Here is a 17359-nt window from a genome sequence, read left to right on the forward strand (position 1 = left end):
GCAACCATACTGCATGTTTTTTTAGAATAAGTAACCATTGTCACATTTTTGGGCCTTGTTTCAAAACCTCCAGTGGAAAAATCATATGCCCTCTGGAGGTTTTTGTTTCTTCTGCTAAAGCTTCCCTTTGCTGAATTTTTTAGAGAAGCTTCTTTTGTATATGGAGGCAGCTGGCTCTTCTGGCTCGCTGTCTGATTCCTTGTCTGTTGTCTGCTCAGTCCGACATGGTGCTGCTACTGCTGCTGCTGGTTGTGAGGGGTCCGCTGCTCTGTGGGCCATATGTATTTCATCGACCATGATCAGAAACTCTTCTGTGGGCATGATGGAGGCTTTGGACATGGCTGCTACTGTCTGGTGGGGTAGTTTTGTGAGGAGTACCTCCCTCACGAGGTCCAAAGATGACTCAGGTTGGCCGCCCTTGGCGTGCAGCATGATTAGCCACTGCAGTTGCTTGTACACGTGCGACAGCCGCTCGTCTCCTACTGGGGCCCCATGTGGTTGAGGAACTTCTTTCCTCTCTGGGCAGGCAGCATGCTGAAGGATGACTTTATCTGGTCCTTCAATAGGTTGTAGGTGACAGGGGCATCTAATTCTTCGAGCCATCCTTCTACCTGCTCAGAGACCTCATCTGGCAGGAATTCGAGGATGGCATCTGCTCTGCGCATCATTGAGGTGATTTCCTTTGTGCATAAAATCATTTCTGCCCTGAAGAACCATGCCTCTGGGTTGTGGGGTGTGAAGGGCAGTAGACATATGGAGAAGGCTGCAAGGTTTCCGCTGACGATGTTGGGATCGTTGCTGCTGGCTTGGTCAGGCATCTCTCTGGGGTCACCAATGTGAGGTGAGGCACGAATAAGATACAGAGACTGCAAACTGATTTATTTACTAAATTTTCACACAGGTCAATAGGTCGTGCAAGCCGCAATGTAGCTCCCGAATTCTGACAGGTCAAGAAAGGGGTTAAATTCAAGCATCTGTGTTTGTTCACAGACAGAAATATACATACAAACTGATATAGAACATTTGACTGAAGATCATACATATATGCTTAGAAAGCTGGCATAACAAAATATACAATGGTAATAATACATAGATCATGACAGTAATGACAGTGGAGATATATGTACAAAAAACTTACAAGAGATGTTGTGTTTCCCTCGACCGCATGGTTTCTTTCGTGGGTTAGTCATCGCAGGATAAAGGAGATTTTAATTGTAGGTGTGTGTAGGCCCACACACATGGGCACTGGAAGGTCTTCAATCTTCCAAACAACCTTTGGAGCAGGTGCCTTGGAGGAAAGGCAGTTAAGATCTTTTCAACTCCGAATGGGTTATAAAACCCTTACAGTATTATCAAATTGAGTTCAGCCTGCATTTTTTCAAGACAAGGCTAATCTTCTTTTACTTTGTGACTGAGCATTCCTTTGTCCTTTGCAGAGAGAACAGTAACTCAGACGTAATAAAGTCATCATCTCTTAATACCTCTTGAATTATCCGTCCATAGGGAGGATGGATTTTTCCAAGATCTGATATTATTCCTTAAAGTAGAACATAATTATCCCAGTAGAGGTGGAATTATATTATTTCTGTCAGGCTCAGTGGTCTTAGAGAGAGTTGTGTTTGGCAGTGCTTCTGTACATGGCTGTTTCAAGCTCAAAACAACAGGTATAAGATACAAAGTGACCAAGTAGAAGGATGAGGGATATCATTTCAGCAGTATGCATTGTCTCAATATCTTGACAAGCAGGAGGTGTATGGGCATCATCTAGAGCCAGCTTGATCCAGTATAACAAATATCTACTGTAAACAGGTTCCGTAATCATCTGATCCTTTAAGATGAGTCGTGTTGCCTCTTTCCTGTAACAACTTGATCAAGGAAATCTTGTGAGACTAGAGGAAGGCTACTTTTATCCAAAATCAGGAAATTTACAGAGAGGGGACAGGGCATTAGTTGTAAGCCAGCTGAACCTTTTTTAAGTAGTTTATAGGAGCACCAGTGCAGCCTCTGCCAGTCATTTTAAATTTCAGGTTACCATCTGAACTGCAGATTCCACTGCCTTTGGCGAGTATGCAAGTTCCATCTTGTCATTTGGCTGCTAAAACTTTATCTGTGAGCTAAATTTCTTTTCTAGTTTTGATTTTAGTTTTCCAGGGATTTAAAAAAATCACTTAAGATCTCAGACTGATTTTTTAACATGAAATGTTATTCTTTTTTTATTTTTTATATTCTTTTATTACTGGATTCACCACTGCTCTGTACTAAAATAACAGTAATGTGAACACTGAATTTTTCTTTGGATATATTTTTTACTGCTTCACTGTCTTTCCTACCTATATCATTTCAGCATGAATAGTTGTAGCAAGTGTCCTTAGGCACAAAATCAACAGCTTGAATTTTAATAAGAATACTTTTTTGTGCAGCATTTTTTACTGCCTCCTCAGTTGTCTTTCTCACACGTTAAACTATTTCATCTAGCTGCTTCTGCTTTGTATTTTCATTGTTGCTACAGAATATACATTCATCAGTAGATAATAAAACATTTGGACTGCACTGATGAGAGTTTCTGAGCTTTCCTGAAGTATTCTTTTGAAGTACTTGGAAAATATTACCTTTTTGGCAGCTTTTATGTATTTGTAGAATTGTTACAACACCATCATTAAAACCATGCAGATTTTATGAGTACATTAGAAACTTTAGAACTAATGTCAGGTAAGTTTTCACAGATGAAACGCTGTTTGTTGCATAACCGCTGTCTTTATCTTTAAGTTCAGGAAACTGATATCAGACAGTGGCCTGACTATTAAGTCTGATTTGTTTGGATGATAATGAACAAAGGGTATTAAGGTAGCAGTGCCTTTTTTAGTCAAGTAGAGACTCTTACCAGGTACCAAGTTCAGGGGCTTCTTGGTACAAGTAGAATTTTCCCTAGGCATTTTGAGTTTTTGTATGGCAGTTAAATCATATTGCAATCAACTACAAATGAGCTAAGATACGCCGAAATACTTTATTCAACAGTATGGACTGACATACCCAAGGATCTTTTACAAATGAGAAGGTACACTAGTCAGTATTGACAACCTACCTGAAGCCTAAAAGAAATGTTATTCAATTTAATGTAACTTCACTCTGCACAAACAGAGTTTTTTTCTGGAAACTAGCAAGTTCATCAGCAAATATACCAGGGCTTATGAAATTCATAATCCTATAAAATCTAGGGATGAGAGGGGTGGGCTACCAATGGCCTGATGTGGATGTCTAGACTCTGCTCAACCAACAAATGCAAAATGATTCAAAGAGTTCTTCTTGTATGTATCCATACAGCCGGTCATAAGGTGGTGTGAGATGTCTCGGAGTTGGCCTTGCTTTATGGAGGTTTCTTAGCTGCAACATATGAACTTTGCAAAGGTATCTGGGAGTGTGGGGCACCTTGCTGGGGTCCTTGTTTAAGGAGGTAATCACTTGGTTGCCTTTGATCCTAGGGGCACTACTTTTCTGTTGAAGGGTTGAAGGATTTTGGACGATAGGTGTTCTAAGATGTTTTTTGAGGAGCTATGTCTCTTGTTTAATATTCAGGGAAGTTACTTTTATGTTAGAAGTATTACATTATTAGAAATGAAACGAGCCTACTTCTTCCAAATAACTCTAAGAATACTTATCAGAAAACAATCCTTGAGATATCCCAGCAACCAACACTTGGCCAAGGGGCATCGCCGCCAGGATATGTCCCAGCAAGGCAATTACCTCCTCCAGGAGAAATAACAAGATGTTCCAAGTTTCCAGACATCCTTGGAAAGATCCTCCAGTTGCGATTAAGCAACCTTTGCAGAGCAATACTGACTCTAAGTAACAGGTAATCAGCTGTCGAGAGAGTCAATGACTCAGTGACGTCACCTACCACATTACGACCTGGCGCATGTGCATAGGAACCTCTAGAACACCCTCCTTAATCCAGTACTTAATCAACCATTGTTAGTGAAATAGCAAAAACTAAGAGACCAGAAAACTGAAAAGGTCATCCATAAAATTCAAGCCACTGGGGCAACAATTGTAACTTTAAAAAATAGTTGAAAGACAGTCTCTTATCAAAATAATAATAATGTTATTCATAGAAATCAGGAATATATATCACCATAAACCACTCTTAACTAAAGTAACTTTTCTGTTACTATAACTTTGCCTGTTTTTTTTTTAATACGATGGCAAATTGGAAATTAGTTGTCTTCACAAAAACTAGATCCCATCCCTATACAGTTACCCTTCCACTCGTCTTGTAACTTGGCATGTAGTCGATGCTCGTCAAGATAATCGAGCGCTGCATTTTTTCAACCATAGGTGATATTAATTTGGGATCTGCTGGTAAAATCAGTTGCATTTGGACGAAACCCTCTACTACGATCACTCCCGCATCATCAGTGTTCAGAATCCTTAAAATTAGACAGCCACCAATTTCGAACATTTTTTTTTTATATCACTTTCAGTTGAAAGAATTGTCTCGTTATTCTTCAGTTCTGATTTTCCTTCACTTACCCTCTCGCCAAGATGCACTCCTCAGTGCTCTCTAAATCTTCCATCAACTTCATTTTGGAAAGTATCTGTATTTTTGTGTTTTAGCATATATGTACATGAACATACTGAAAAACACAGAATTTCTTGACACACACACACACATATATATATATATATATATATATATATATATATATATATATATATATATATATATATATATATGTGTGTGTGTGTGTGTGTGTGTGTATATATATATATAATATATATAATTTATATGTATATATATATGTATAAAATTACATGTATATGTATATATACATACATGTACAGTATGTGTGTGTATTTACATATATATATGTTTGTGTGCGTGTAATTTGTTCGTTAGTGTGTATATATATAAATATAAATACGTATATATATATATATATATATATATATATATATATATATATATATATATATATATATATATATGTATATTTGTATATATATTATATGCATATTTATTTGTATATATATGTATATATATGCATATATATTTATCTATATATATATATATATATATATATATATATATATATATATATATATATATATATATATATATATATATATATATATATTTATATTTGTGTGTGTGTCCTTTTTATACTTGCAAATCATAAGTCACAAGTGCCAGTTAATACATACTGAATTTAGTATCCTATTACATTTTTAAGAATCTGAAGATTTTAACGTGGCCGTCGGCCCTTTCTATCCGAATGCTCTTTTCACACCGTCATTTAGCGCTTTCTGGATAATACATAATCACAAAATTACCCTCATTTAGAAAGTTACTGTAATTTCTTCCTCATCAAAGACCTCCCATGTTTTTGGGATCCACAACCTGTTTTCGCCCTGGGGCCTGATTGGCAGACATCTTTGCTGACCCACCGACTTTTTAAGCAATGGCGATTCAACAACCTTGCTTTAATCGCCTTAAATCAGCGTCATCTGGTGAATCAATTGAGAGTCGCTTCTTTCATTTCACCGAGTTCAAAGAAGACATTTAACCGATATTTTTTCCTCTCCTGATGTCCGTGTGAGATGAGCAGAAGCCACGTGATGGTTGGGCTTTGTATTTTGTCGTTCTCCATTCGGCATTTTCGATTTTTCCGCAAATATTCTCATCCTGACGATTTCTTCCTTATGCTGTGACTTCACAACTTCCGTTTAATGCACAAATTTAGACGTCATTTCTTGTCTCTTTTGCTATAGAAGCTATTTATGCTCTCTCTCTCTCTCTCTCTCTCTCTCTCTCTCTCTCTCTCTCTCTCTCTCTCTCTCTCTAACACACACACAAACACACACACAAACAATAATTTTGTACCATTATTCCTATTGAAAAACAGTTCCAAGTGCCAAAAATCAACATAAAAGGAGAGATTAAGCAGCGATTTCTACTACTAAATCCCCGTGAGAATAATATCCTTTGTGTTTGACGTCATTATCTCGTTAGCATCCTCCTCTTATCCAGAAGCATTCTAGGCACGTTCATACGCAGGTTAACAAGATAAGCGCGTGTGAGTGGACTGAAATTTTACATAGTTCTCTTGAAGGTGGAATATATTGTTCCATCAACAACAACAACCTAGCTTAGTAAATTGTGCTAAATAACAAGAAAGTGGTTCTAAATGACTATGCGGAACTAATGGATCGACTTACATTGTTTCTTGTGGAGAAAAAATCCATGATGTATCTTACCCGGAAATATTTGCAGCTCATGTGAGAAGAAATAGAACTCAAAGAGACACTCAAATAAAAGTGTAGAAACTAAAAAGTTATCATTAAACACAGATAGGAAACCGTTTATCAGACATCACCTGAAAATAATGCAACAGTCAGAACCAACCTCACAGAAAAACAGCAAGAGGAAATGGGACAAAGAGGAGAACTTTGAATTGTGGAAGTATACCATGTATTAATAACCAATAAAAAGAGGATATAGAAAACACATGACAGCCTTGTGGTAACAGTGAGGAAATAGAGGGGCTCCAGAACAAAGAGTTGCTAACCAACAAAGAGCACTAATTAAAAGGGAATGGCCTACACAATAGAGAGAGAAGAAATACAAAGAACCAGAGGAAATTCAGGAAGATCGTGATGAACATCTCAGATGCTGTAAGTACCCTGAACCAAAGAGTATAACTTAAAACTAAATGGCAAAACAAATCAAGAACAAAACAAACCTAACAAAAAAACTGGGGCAATATGTTGCCCAATGAAACGACAAGAACTAGGCCACCGCCACTAAAATTATATTATCACCACCTATTGAAGGAAAAAACTAGTGAAGTTGACCTGGCAGTAAGCACAATATAGACCAGTAATATCACTGAAACCATTGATTTCATTTTATGCTGTGGTATCTGAATTATTAAGAGCCAAGGTGGGAATAAACAACCCAAGCACAAACCAGGGACAGAATATACATTAAGAAAAAAGGAGAGCAATAAAGCAGATTCAAAAATTAAGGAAATAGCTGGCATGGACTGAATAAATCATGAATGGAAAAGTGAAAGCCAAGAAAAACAATGAAAACATGGAAAAGAAATACCACCTGATGGAAAAAAACAACAGTGAATAAAGAAGATTCAGGAAAAGAAAAAAAGCAAAACCACCAACAGTACAACCTAGTGGATAAACTGGTGATCAGTAGTAGTCAAACAAGGAAACACACTAAAGTATGGCATGGATTGACTATAATAAGTCATTTGATATAGTCCCTCACTCATGGCTGATTGAGTGCAAGAAAATTACTGAGCTGCAGACAACATAGCAGCTCTGGAAGACAACCCTAACAGCATCAGGGACCATATGGTAGAGGTAAACTTCAAAAGAGGAATCTTCCAAGGAGATTCACTTTCAGAACTGGTGTTCATAGTCGCCCTCATAAAATGACATTGGTCCTCCAGCTTGATGGCAACACAAGACCAAGGACTGTGTTACGAGTTAAAGTATAAGTTGCTCGATTTCAGTTCTTCACTACCTCAAGGGTGCCCAGGAGAATATCAGCCAGATTTCCAAAGCTCCCTGCTACCTCAAGAGTGACCAGGTGAATGACAGCCAGATTTCCAAAGTTTCCCACCACAGACTGATTGTATTACAGAGCCAGTGATTTTCAAATGCGCTGAGGGAGGCTCGACCTCTCGACATCCACATAGAACACAAGACCAGCTACCAGAAATAAGTACAAAGTAAAATGGATGGCCAGTATCAACATCATCTATGTGCCATAAATGTGACAAAATATAGAGATCATCAGCCACATCCTTGTAAGTAAAGAAATCCAGAAAGTATCTTTGACAGATGTAGCCATACCATGGGACACAAGAATTAAGTATCAAGATCTAAAGATGGAAATGAGGAGATTATAACACCCTGAAATGGAAGCAGGCCTTGTCATTTTGGAAGCACTGTGAGAAATCACAGAGGACCTTAAGATGAACCTGGAGAGGATTTGATGCTCAAACCTCGAATTGGGCTTGCTCCAGGTGTACTGCTGGCCACAGCAAGGATAATTAGGAGTGTCTTCGAACAACCCAGCCCCATTAACGAGAGATCCTCTTAAACAGACGAATATGATATACTGATTCAAATGCCCAGTCCGTGGATGCCCCGGTGCCTATATCAGTATGACTACCATGAAACTGGCGAAAAGAATCTCCTGTCATGCCCAAGAAAACTCCGTAAAAAAGCATATGAGAGATGTCCACAATACCAACATTACAAGGAATGAAATAGTGGGGAATACAGAAGTAATCGGAAAAGCCCCCGACCCAAGGCACCTACGGCTGCTGGAGGCACTCTTAATACAGCAGGAGAAGCCCTTATTAAATACCACCCATGAGGTATTCCTCCTGCCTACCAGCATTAGGCAACCTATTACTTCTGTAGCTGACAGATCGATGCCAGACACTGCTAGAAATGACAATCCCGAATGTGAAACTCACAATGATGTCGGAGATTTTGCGAGCCACCCGGCGCCCAATCAGAATATTCGCCAGGAAATACCAGAGAATGACATCACACACCTGCCCTGCAGCTCAGCGAGGCTGCAGCGGAGAAACCATCAGCAGTAAAATTTTTTGCTTGTGAGAAAATCTCGCCAGCCAATAAGCAGTGTGAATGTTTCTTATCCAATCAGCAGGCAGCTGAATTTGACCGCCGCTGACCTTCTCGTATATAAAGAACAAGACTCACATCAAAAGTCAGTCTACTCCCGTCTCCTTTGGCATGACCATACTCAGTGGAGCCTGAGCAAAACGTGGCCTCGATTAACACCGAAGAAGACTTTCTCGAGAAGGACAACTCAAAAGAAAGTTTTTCCTGAAGGACAACTCTGTGGATGATGAACTCCCTATTCCAGTATCCTGTTACTGTTTTACTGTGTATATCAGAAATAAACTACCTAATTTTGCAACATGCTTACTTCTCCAAGTAGGACCAATATCGGTGTGTTACTGGCAGAATGCAATAACCTTGAAAAATCAATTATTAGAAAAATAGAGAAAACTCTATATAAACTGAATGCCACTGATGCAGCTATCACCTTCAACGCCACATGTATAAAAGAGGGTCTACTGCCTATTTATATTATTATTATTATAAAATTATTATTATTATTATTATTATTATTATTATTATTATTATTATTATTATTATTATTATTATTTTGAAGTATACCGTCATGCAAACAAACTTCATTAAAAAGAATGGCTGCCTGGATGCCAGTATGTATTGCAGTTTCTCAGTCTCTTGAATGAGTGTCTTTGTAGCAGCAGGTATGTTATGTAACAGCTGTCCAAAGTTTACTTATTTCTTAAGGGTTCGGTAGTTTTTTTTTCTACAATTTACTGAAAGGCAAATGAAGCCAGGAGTACAATTATGCCATATTTATACCCTCAAGTGGGCTTACAGAAATTTTAGGCAAAACCAGGGGAGTCTTCCTATCAGCTGGGAGTAGAATGATTCATCCTGGAGAGTCTGGCTGACCAACAAAGGTGCTGATTGGCTGGCACTAGGTCCCTGGAGTTCTGATCATAGGGCATGCTGCCTAAAGTAGCAGGCTGCTAAAGGGTTATCCCAGGGACATGCCTTGCCATTCTCCTGATGGTGGTAAGGAGAAGGGTCTCTTGGGACACATTCAGCGATGATTTCCGTCAGAGGATTTCGAGGCTCTCCTTATGTCAAGAGGCAGTGATGGTTGATGTCGCTGTCCAGGATTTTTGTGCTCTTTGCAATCTACTAGCGTTGGGGGCACTGCCATATACCCTCATAGTGCTGGTAGACCAGCCCTTTGTGTAGGTGGATGGCAACCCTCTTGGTGAGGCGAGTCATAGCCATACAGGGCTAAACATGTTGAAATCAAGGTCCTCCTGATTCCATCTTCTCTCTGGAAGACCATGGCCTCATTGGGACCACTGACGATCTTCAGCCTCTCCTGCTGGAGGCTCTGATGGAGCAAGAGTCCTATCACAGCCGTCACCAAAGAAATGCAACGAAGAGGTGTTGACACATCTGAAGTGCCTTGAACAAGAATGGCATGCCTCTAGAGACATCCCAAAAATGGACTACAACCACCACCAACTTACTGTGTACAAGAAGCTCATATGTTGCAGTGGCAGGCATCTATGTATCCCATCCAAAAGGAACACCCTGCTTACTAACTTGACAGATTACCAACTCTCCACCGCTGAGCATGCTCTTCTCCAGATGGGGCTGAACTTTCATGTCTTGGAGAGACCTAAGCCTGGGGCTACATGTGTTGAAATCAAGGTCCTCCTAGATTCCACCATCTCTCTGGAAGACTGTTGCCTTGGTAGGAGCACTAATGATCTTCAACCTCTCCTCCCAGTGGAGGCTTTGACAATGCAAGAATCTTGCTGAGCCTCTTGATGATGAGAGAAATAAAGGATGTCACCAAAGAACTTTGAAAGAGGGAGGACATTGCAATCCGTCAGGCAGATAAGACAGCTGCCTTCGTCCTGATTCGCCAAGAGAAGTATTTTTGGAAACTCAATGACATACTTGGAAATCACTCCAAGTTTCAGTACAGAGGCAACTCTACCTGGTGTTCATTGGGATGGTGCTTCCCTGAGATCTGCACTGAGGATGAACATCGGGTAGAATTGCCTCTGTAGACTAGGTCAAAGATCATCCATATCATTTCCTCATCCAATGATGCGATGATGGCCTGGGATGGTGCTTATCTGAGATCCGCACTGAGGAGGCCCCTTTCACCAGTCATTGAGGACAAATTTGTACACAGACCAATGGAGTAACCATGGATTCTCTCCATGGTGTACTGTTTGCTAAGTCTGTATGGGAGTTGTTGAGCAGTGTGTCTCCAGCAGGCTCTCCAGGCCAGCTGTATACATTCGGTACATGGAGACACCTAAATCAGTGTTGCCAATGCAAAATGAGTTGGAGGCACTTCAGCACACCTTTGATGAGAAATCGGTACTGCATTTCACATGTGAGAAAATTGTGGATAGCAACATTCCGCTTTTTTGGATGTCCATGTTGCCAGTCCTCCTCAAGGCTTTCGCACACAGGTCCACCGTGAGCCAACCAACATTGGACTCTGCCTCAACGGCAGTAATGAATGCCATGAAAAATTCAAATCCTTGGTCACAAACACCTACATTTGTTGTGCCCTCTTACTCTGTACTTCCTGGAATACCACTACCAATGAGCTCAACCATGTCACCCAAACCATGGTGGATAACAGGTACTCTTACTGTCAGGTTGGAAGGGTGATGAGAAATGCTGTCAATAGGCAGGTGTTGTCGGGAGAACAATGGCCCCTGCAGTAATGAGAGGGCCATTAGACTGTTCTACTAGGGGGCTACATGAACTCCAAGTATAAGAAAGATGAGGTAGCCCTGAAGAACATCATCAGCCCCCATGAAAAACCCACTGATACAGACAGAAAAGTTGGCCTTATGATTTACTGTAAGGATCAGAAGACTGGCAAGTACCTCATACAGAACAGCCCCATCACTAGCGATGATCCTATGCTCTGGGAATGGATGCTGCCTTTCTTACATTGGTATGAGTACAACTCGCCTCTCCTGAATGGCGATATCGACCATTGCTGCCTCCTATGTAAGGGGAACCTCACCATCCTCCTCCAATAGAAACTGTCACTGAACGAGATCAAGGAGGCCCTTCTTCTCCCTACCGCCATCAGGAGAATGGCAAGTTATGCCCATGGCATAATCCTTCAGCACCTTCGTCGGTCAGTCAGACTTCCCCGGATGAATCATTGCTCTCCCAGCCAGTAGGAGGAGGCCCCCCCCCCTACTTCCCCACGGTTTCGACTGCCTACCAAAAATCGCCTAAAATTTCGGTAAGACCGCTTGTGGGTATATATATGGCATAATTTTACCCCTGGCTTCCTTTGCCTTTCAGTAAATTGTAGAGAAAACTACCGAAACCTTAAGAAATAAATGAACTTTTGACAGTCGTTATATAGTTTATCAGTTTATCTGCTGCTACAAAGAAATTCATTCGAGAGATTATTATTATTATTATTATTATTATTATTATTATTATTATTATTATTATTATTATTATTATTATTATTATTATTATTATGTACTTAAATTAGACCACTTATCTTTTCATAAAGTTTTAATGGCGGCATGCTGACTTCCTTAAAATAAGTACATGTTTTTCTGTTTCTCTTGCGAAGTTGTCTTTGAACACGACAACTAAATCTAACTGTAATGCAGCAATGTAAAAGATCGATTATATAAAAGGGCATTGGAACACCTTTAACGATTCTTGAATGTAATTATTCTGTAACTGATACATTTAGAGACACTCATTCAGTAATAACGCTAATAACGCCACTATCCAACCGATGATGAATGAAAAACCATTCGATTCATAAGAGTTTACAAATTATGAAATAATGACGACAATATTATCCAGCCCAAGCTTGGCTGCTTTCAAACCGTATATGCCGTAGTATCCTCACAGACAGGATGGGAGGAAAAGTTCGTAAAATTGAAAAAGGAACGTTAGGAATTCTCTTATTATTATAATATAAAACCAATTCTAAACAACCTTCGAGCCGGAATACTGGGAGCTTGAGTGTAACGGAGCCAAGTGAAAAATCAGTTATGATGCTCGAAATACGACGAGGTTCATACTTTGGCGAAGCTTGTAGCTTAAAGCTTTTAAAAAACAGAGAGAAAAGCAATGAACCGGTAACAATACGTTTCCACTAAAAATAATAGATACGACCCTGGTAATGATAATGAATAATTACCAATGAAAAGATTTAGGTGAGAAATATCATATTCACAAATTTATAGTTACTAGGAAATTCCAAAAACAACCAAATACGGTAACGCATGTTCTTTCGAGTATCCTTTCTTTCGATAATTCTCAAAAGTACAGATGCTCAAAGATATTAGAAAGAGACGAAAGGGGATGGCTAAAATGTGAACCCTATTTTGCAGAAATCGGGAGTCCTTTGGTGTCCTTCAGGGGCCACTGTAGGATAACCAGATAAACCCATCACGAGCAGAAAACCCCAGGATGCCCATAGGCCACGTCAGGTCTCTTCTCTTTCTCTTCCTTACCTCCCTTTACTTCCAGTTCCTGCTGCAGAATTCCACTTCTGGTGCCGTTTCCGCCATCTTTCTCCTCCAGTTTACATTTTGTAACTGGATGTCTTGGCTCCCTTTTCGCTCGTTCGTTGCTTCTTGTTACTCGAGCTCCATCAGTCCGTATCGCATCATTCTACTCATTTTTCAGGCTGGGCAGAGTTCATTTACAGATTCTTTCATGGTTTTGAATCCTTAATTTGATTCCATTCTATGATTTTCAGAATAAACTTCAAGTTTTTTATGTTATGTTAACGTGTGTAGCTTAACAATTATATATATGTATGTGTGAATATATGTATTTGTATATGTGTACTTTATATATATATATATATATATATATATATATATATATATATATATATATATATATATATATATATATATATATATATATATATATATATATATATATACATATATATAAAATGTGAAGATGAAAGGCCCATAAAATCACTATTTATACGTTGCAATCATATATTTCGGACACTTCCTCTAGATGAAATTTTTACTTTTTGGGATGATAGCTGGGGAGATTTTGGTGAATTTTTTAACAGACGAAATTTGCTAGTTCCGACCATAAAATTTAAAACAGAATGGGAAAAGGACGGAAAATCACCTTTCCTAGATGTATTAATTGTAAGAGAACAGAACAGGACAGATACGCCTTCACAGTATATACAGCAGGAACCCCACTTTCACGGTTTCTTATATTTATTTCCTGAGCTACCACGATTTCTCCGTAAATATCATGGTTGGCTGCAGCCTATTTCTCAGAGGCTTAGGATATGTTTAAAAGAACTCGATATGATCCGTCAACATCTTATGCAATTGCTCTACCCACCATACATTATCGAGAAGACTACTAATAAAGCGAACAGAATATACTACAGAGGTCCCACTAACAACAGACAAATAGATTTTAACGACAAAATAAAGCTTCTGTACAACGAGAACCTCAAAAAAGCTACAGAACACCTTAGGTCTAATAATCCATTTATTTTCCATTATCCCAAACCCATCGGGAGTTCGCTCATTAACTTATACTTAAATAAAAAAAAGGAGCAGACAACAGACTTTACAAGATATCATGCAGCAACTGCAATGAGATTTATGTTGGAGAGGCAGGTAGATCGATCTCGCAAAGATTAACAGAGCACAAAAGATCAGTATGATGTGCTTCAGAGAGTTCAGGGATTTTCGTACATATTAGGTATAAAGGCCATGCCATAAACTGAAGTGGGACCGAGTTGTTTTCAAAAGTAGGTGTCTGTACAAAAGGAAGATGCTGGAATCTGTTGTCATCAATCAAACTAACAATATGAACCTGTCAGGAGGACACTGGAAATTGGATGTCACCGACGAGTTAATCGTCAGGCTTCTTCTCAAGCAGGTGATCGAGAGAATACGTCAACCAGACTCGATGCAGATGGGAGTGAACGGGGCCCAAAACACCAGGGAATAACCTATTTTCCATCCATCCTGGGTCAACGGTCACTTGCTTACCACCAGCGTCGTACTGCCACACCTACATATGCCTTATATGTATACTCGTGTCACACATCATCTGTCCATATTTTACCAGTGAACAGGGACACAGAAGAAGTGTCCGAAATATATGGTTGCAATGTATAAATAGTGTTTTTATGGGCCTCTTATCTTCATATTACTCAGTCGGATTACAGTAAAAGAAATTATATATATATATATATATATATATATATATATATATATATATATATATATATATATATATATATATATATATATATATACACATATATAGAGGTTAGTGTAAGGAGTCGGGAGTCAATCCATATTAATAATCATCGATAAAGGGAAGAGGACACAGACAGGTGTACAAGCTGTCTTTATTCCAATTCCAACGTTTTGTAATTGTCCACATAATTACATCATAAGGGCTGTTAAATGAAACATAAAATTCCTTGTAATATTGTAAAAACTAAAATAAAAAATTAAGAATTCAAAAAGCTGGAAATTATTATTACAAAATTTAAAGAGAGAGAGAGAGAGAGAGAGAGAGAGAAAATGATTGACTTGCAGTGGCAAATATTCTTGGGTCTTTTTCTAGTATGACTTAACATTTAGCCTCATTCATAAAGGGAATTTATAAATGAGAGAGAAAGAAAGAGAGAGAGAGAGAGAAAGATTGCAAGCATGAATTTGCTTGCAATAGTTAAAAACCTCATAGATGGATTTTGCTCCAAATTGTTTGAGTGACGCCTTGAGAAAGAGAGAGAGAGAGAGAGTTTGGTGGAGGTGGTTGTGAGAGGCTGAAAGTGTTGGTTTGCATGGTGGCAGTGGTGTTGAAGTTGATGGCAGTGGTGAAAGTGTTGTTGCCAAACTGCCCAATAATTACTTCCAGCCCTCATTTAAACAGACTTTATAACAAATTCCGAAGGTAAAAATGAAGAAGAAACGAATGAATTAATGAGGAAAATTGCATTTGAATGAATAAAAAAAAATGGAAACACAGTATATCTTGCACGTCGGGGTTAGCCAGCAGCTATACTATGCATGCTGAGATTGGGAAGTCACTCTCGACCCCAGTTATTACAGAAAGCAGATCTCTACTTATAGAAATTATTGATATAGGTTTTCAGTGTTGATTTGATTGACGTAATTAACAATTATTATATTGATAATTATCATAAATTATATCATTGTGACTCCCCTATGTCCCTCGGGACACCCATTCAATTTCCAAATACCTCTGTCCCCGTGATACCCGGCCGAGGCCGCACAGGGGATAAGACACATTATAACTTAACATTGGTTCTCGAACCCATTTGTTTCCAATTTTAAATAATTTTAACCTCACAAGGCCTTGCAACGAAAGTTTGTCAAGATGTCGACCTCAAGGACCCAACATAATAAGGAAATGAAATTCTATCTGACGGCAGGGAAAGTCCTAGAACTATCAGGCCGAGAGTTAAGGGAGTGGGTCCAGAAGAACATGGATGCTGCCAAGGCAGAGAGAGAGAGAAAAGAGAAGAATTAGAGAGGCAGGAGAAGGAGAAAGAGAGAGTAGCGCAGGAGAGAAGAGAAGAATTAGAGAGGCAGGAGGAGAAAGAGAGAATAGCGCAGGAGAGAAGAGAAGAGGCAGAAAGAATTGCCAGAGAAATGAGAGAAGAATTAGAGAGGCAGGAGAAGGAGAAAGAGAGAATGGCTCAGGAGAGAAGAGAAGAGATAGCGAGGCAGGAGAGGGAGAAAGAAAGAGAAGTGGAGAAGGAGGAAAGAGAACAACAGCGCACCCATGAACTCCAAGTGTTAGCCCAGCAGAATGCATCTCCCCCTCCTCCAGTGGCGGGGATGAGTGCCCTCAGCCAAGCCCACTCCTTCATACCCAAGTGGACGGAGGCAGAGCCCGAAGTATGGCTTGAGAGGGCCGAAAGAGTCCTGGATTGCTGCACCCTTTCCCCCGTCAAACTCTCCCTTGTCCTCACTAAGTTCCTTGGAGGAAAGGCACTCATTGCATATCACACCCTTTTGGTTGAAGAGAGGGGCAATTGGGAAGCCATAAGCCAAGCAGTCACCAGGGCGTACGAAATTACCCCCGAGCACTGGAGAAGGTGCTGGAGGGGGCAGACAAGAGACATAGGCCAGACGTGGTCCGACTGGGCTTACCACTCTGAGCAGGTGTTAGCAAAATGGCTCGAGTCCGAGGGGGCTACCAGCACTGCCGAGGTACTCGAGAAATTCAAATTAGAGCATTTCTTACGCTACGCCCCTCCTGCCCTGGCCACCCATGTAGTAGAGAAGGCCCCTGCCACCCTCACTGAGTGTTGCCGAATAGCAGATATGTGGGAGACCCACCACCCTCAGGTTTATGATTTATACTGGTGTTGTTAGGGATTTTTTGATAGGAGAGTGACCACATAGTTGTTTTTTGCATTGTATTGTGAATTATTTAGTTGAGCAACTTAGAGAAAATGGCTCTGTTCAATGTTCAGAAGTTTTTAGCAGCTCCTTCCATCCAAGAGTTATCTGAATCTAGCTTTACTAAAGCTCAGTGGACTGCTTTAGCAGTGGCCTGTGGGGTAAAGTGTCTAGAGGTATGATTAAGGCACAAATCAAGCCCTTTGCTGGCCGAGTCGGTTGAGCTTCAAACTGTCACTTGATGGGCCGGAGTTCAATTCCCACGGCTGGCTGATGAAGAGTTAGAGGAA

Source organism: Macrobrachium rosenbergii, chromosome 58, assembly GCF_040412425.1.
Source record: "Macrobrachium rosenbergii isolate ZJJX-2024 chromosome 58, ASM4041242v1, whole genome shotgun sequence".
Lineage (NCBI taxonomy): Eukaryota > Metazoa > Arthropoda > Malacostraca > Decapoda > Palaemonidae > Macrobrachium > Macrobrachium rosenbergii.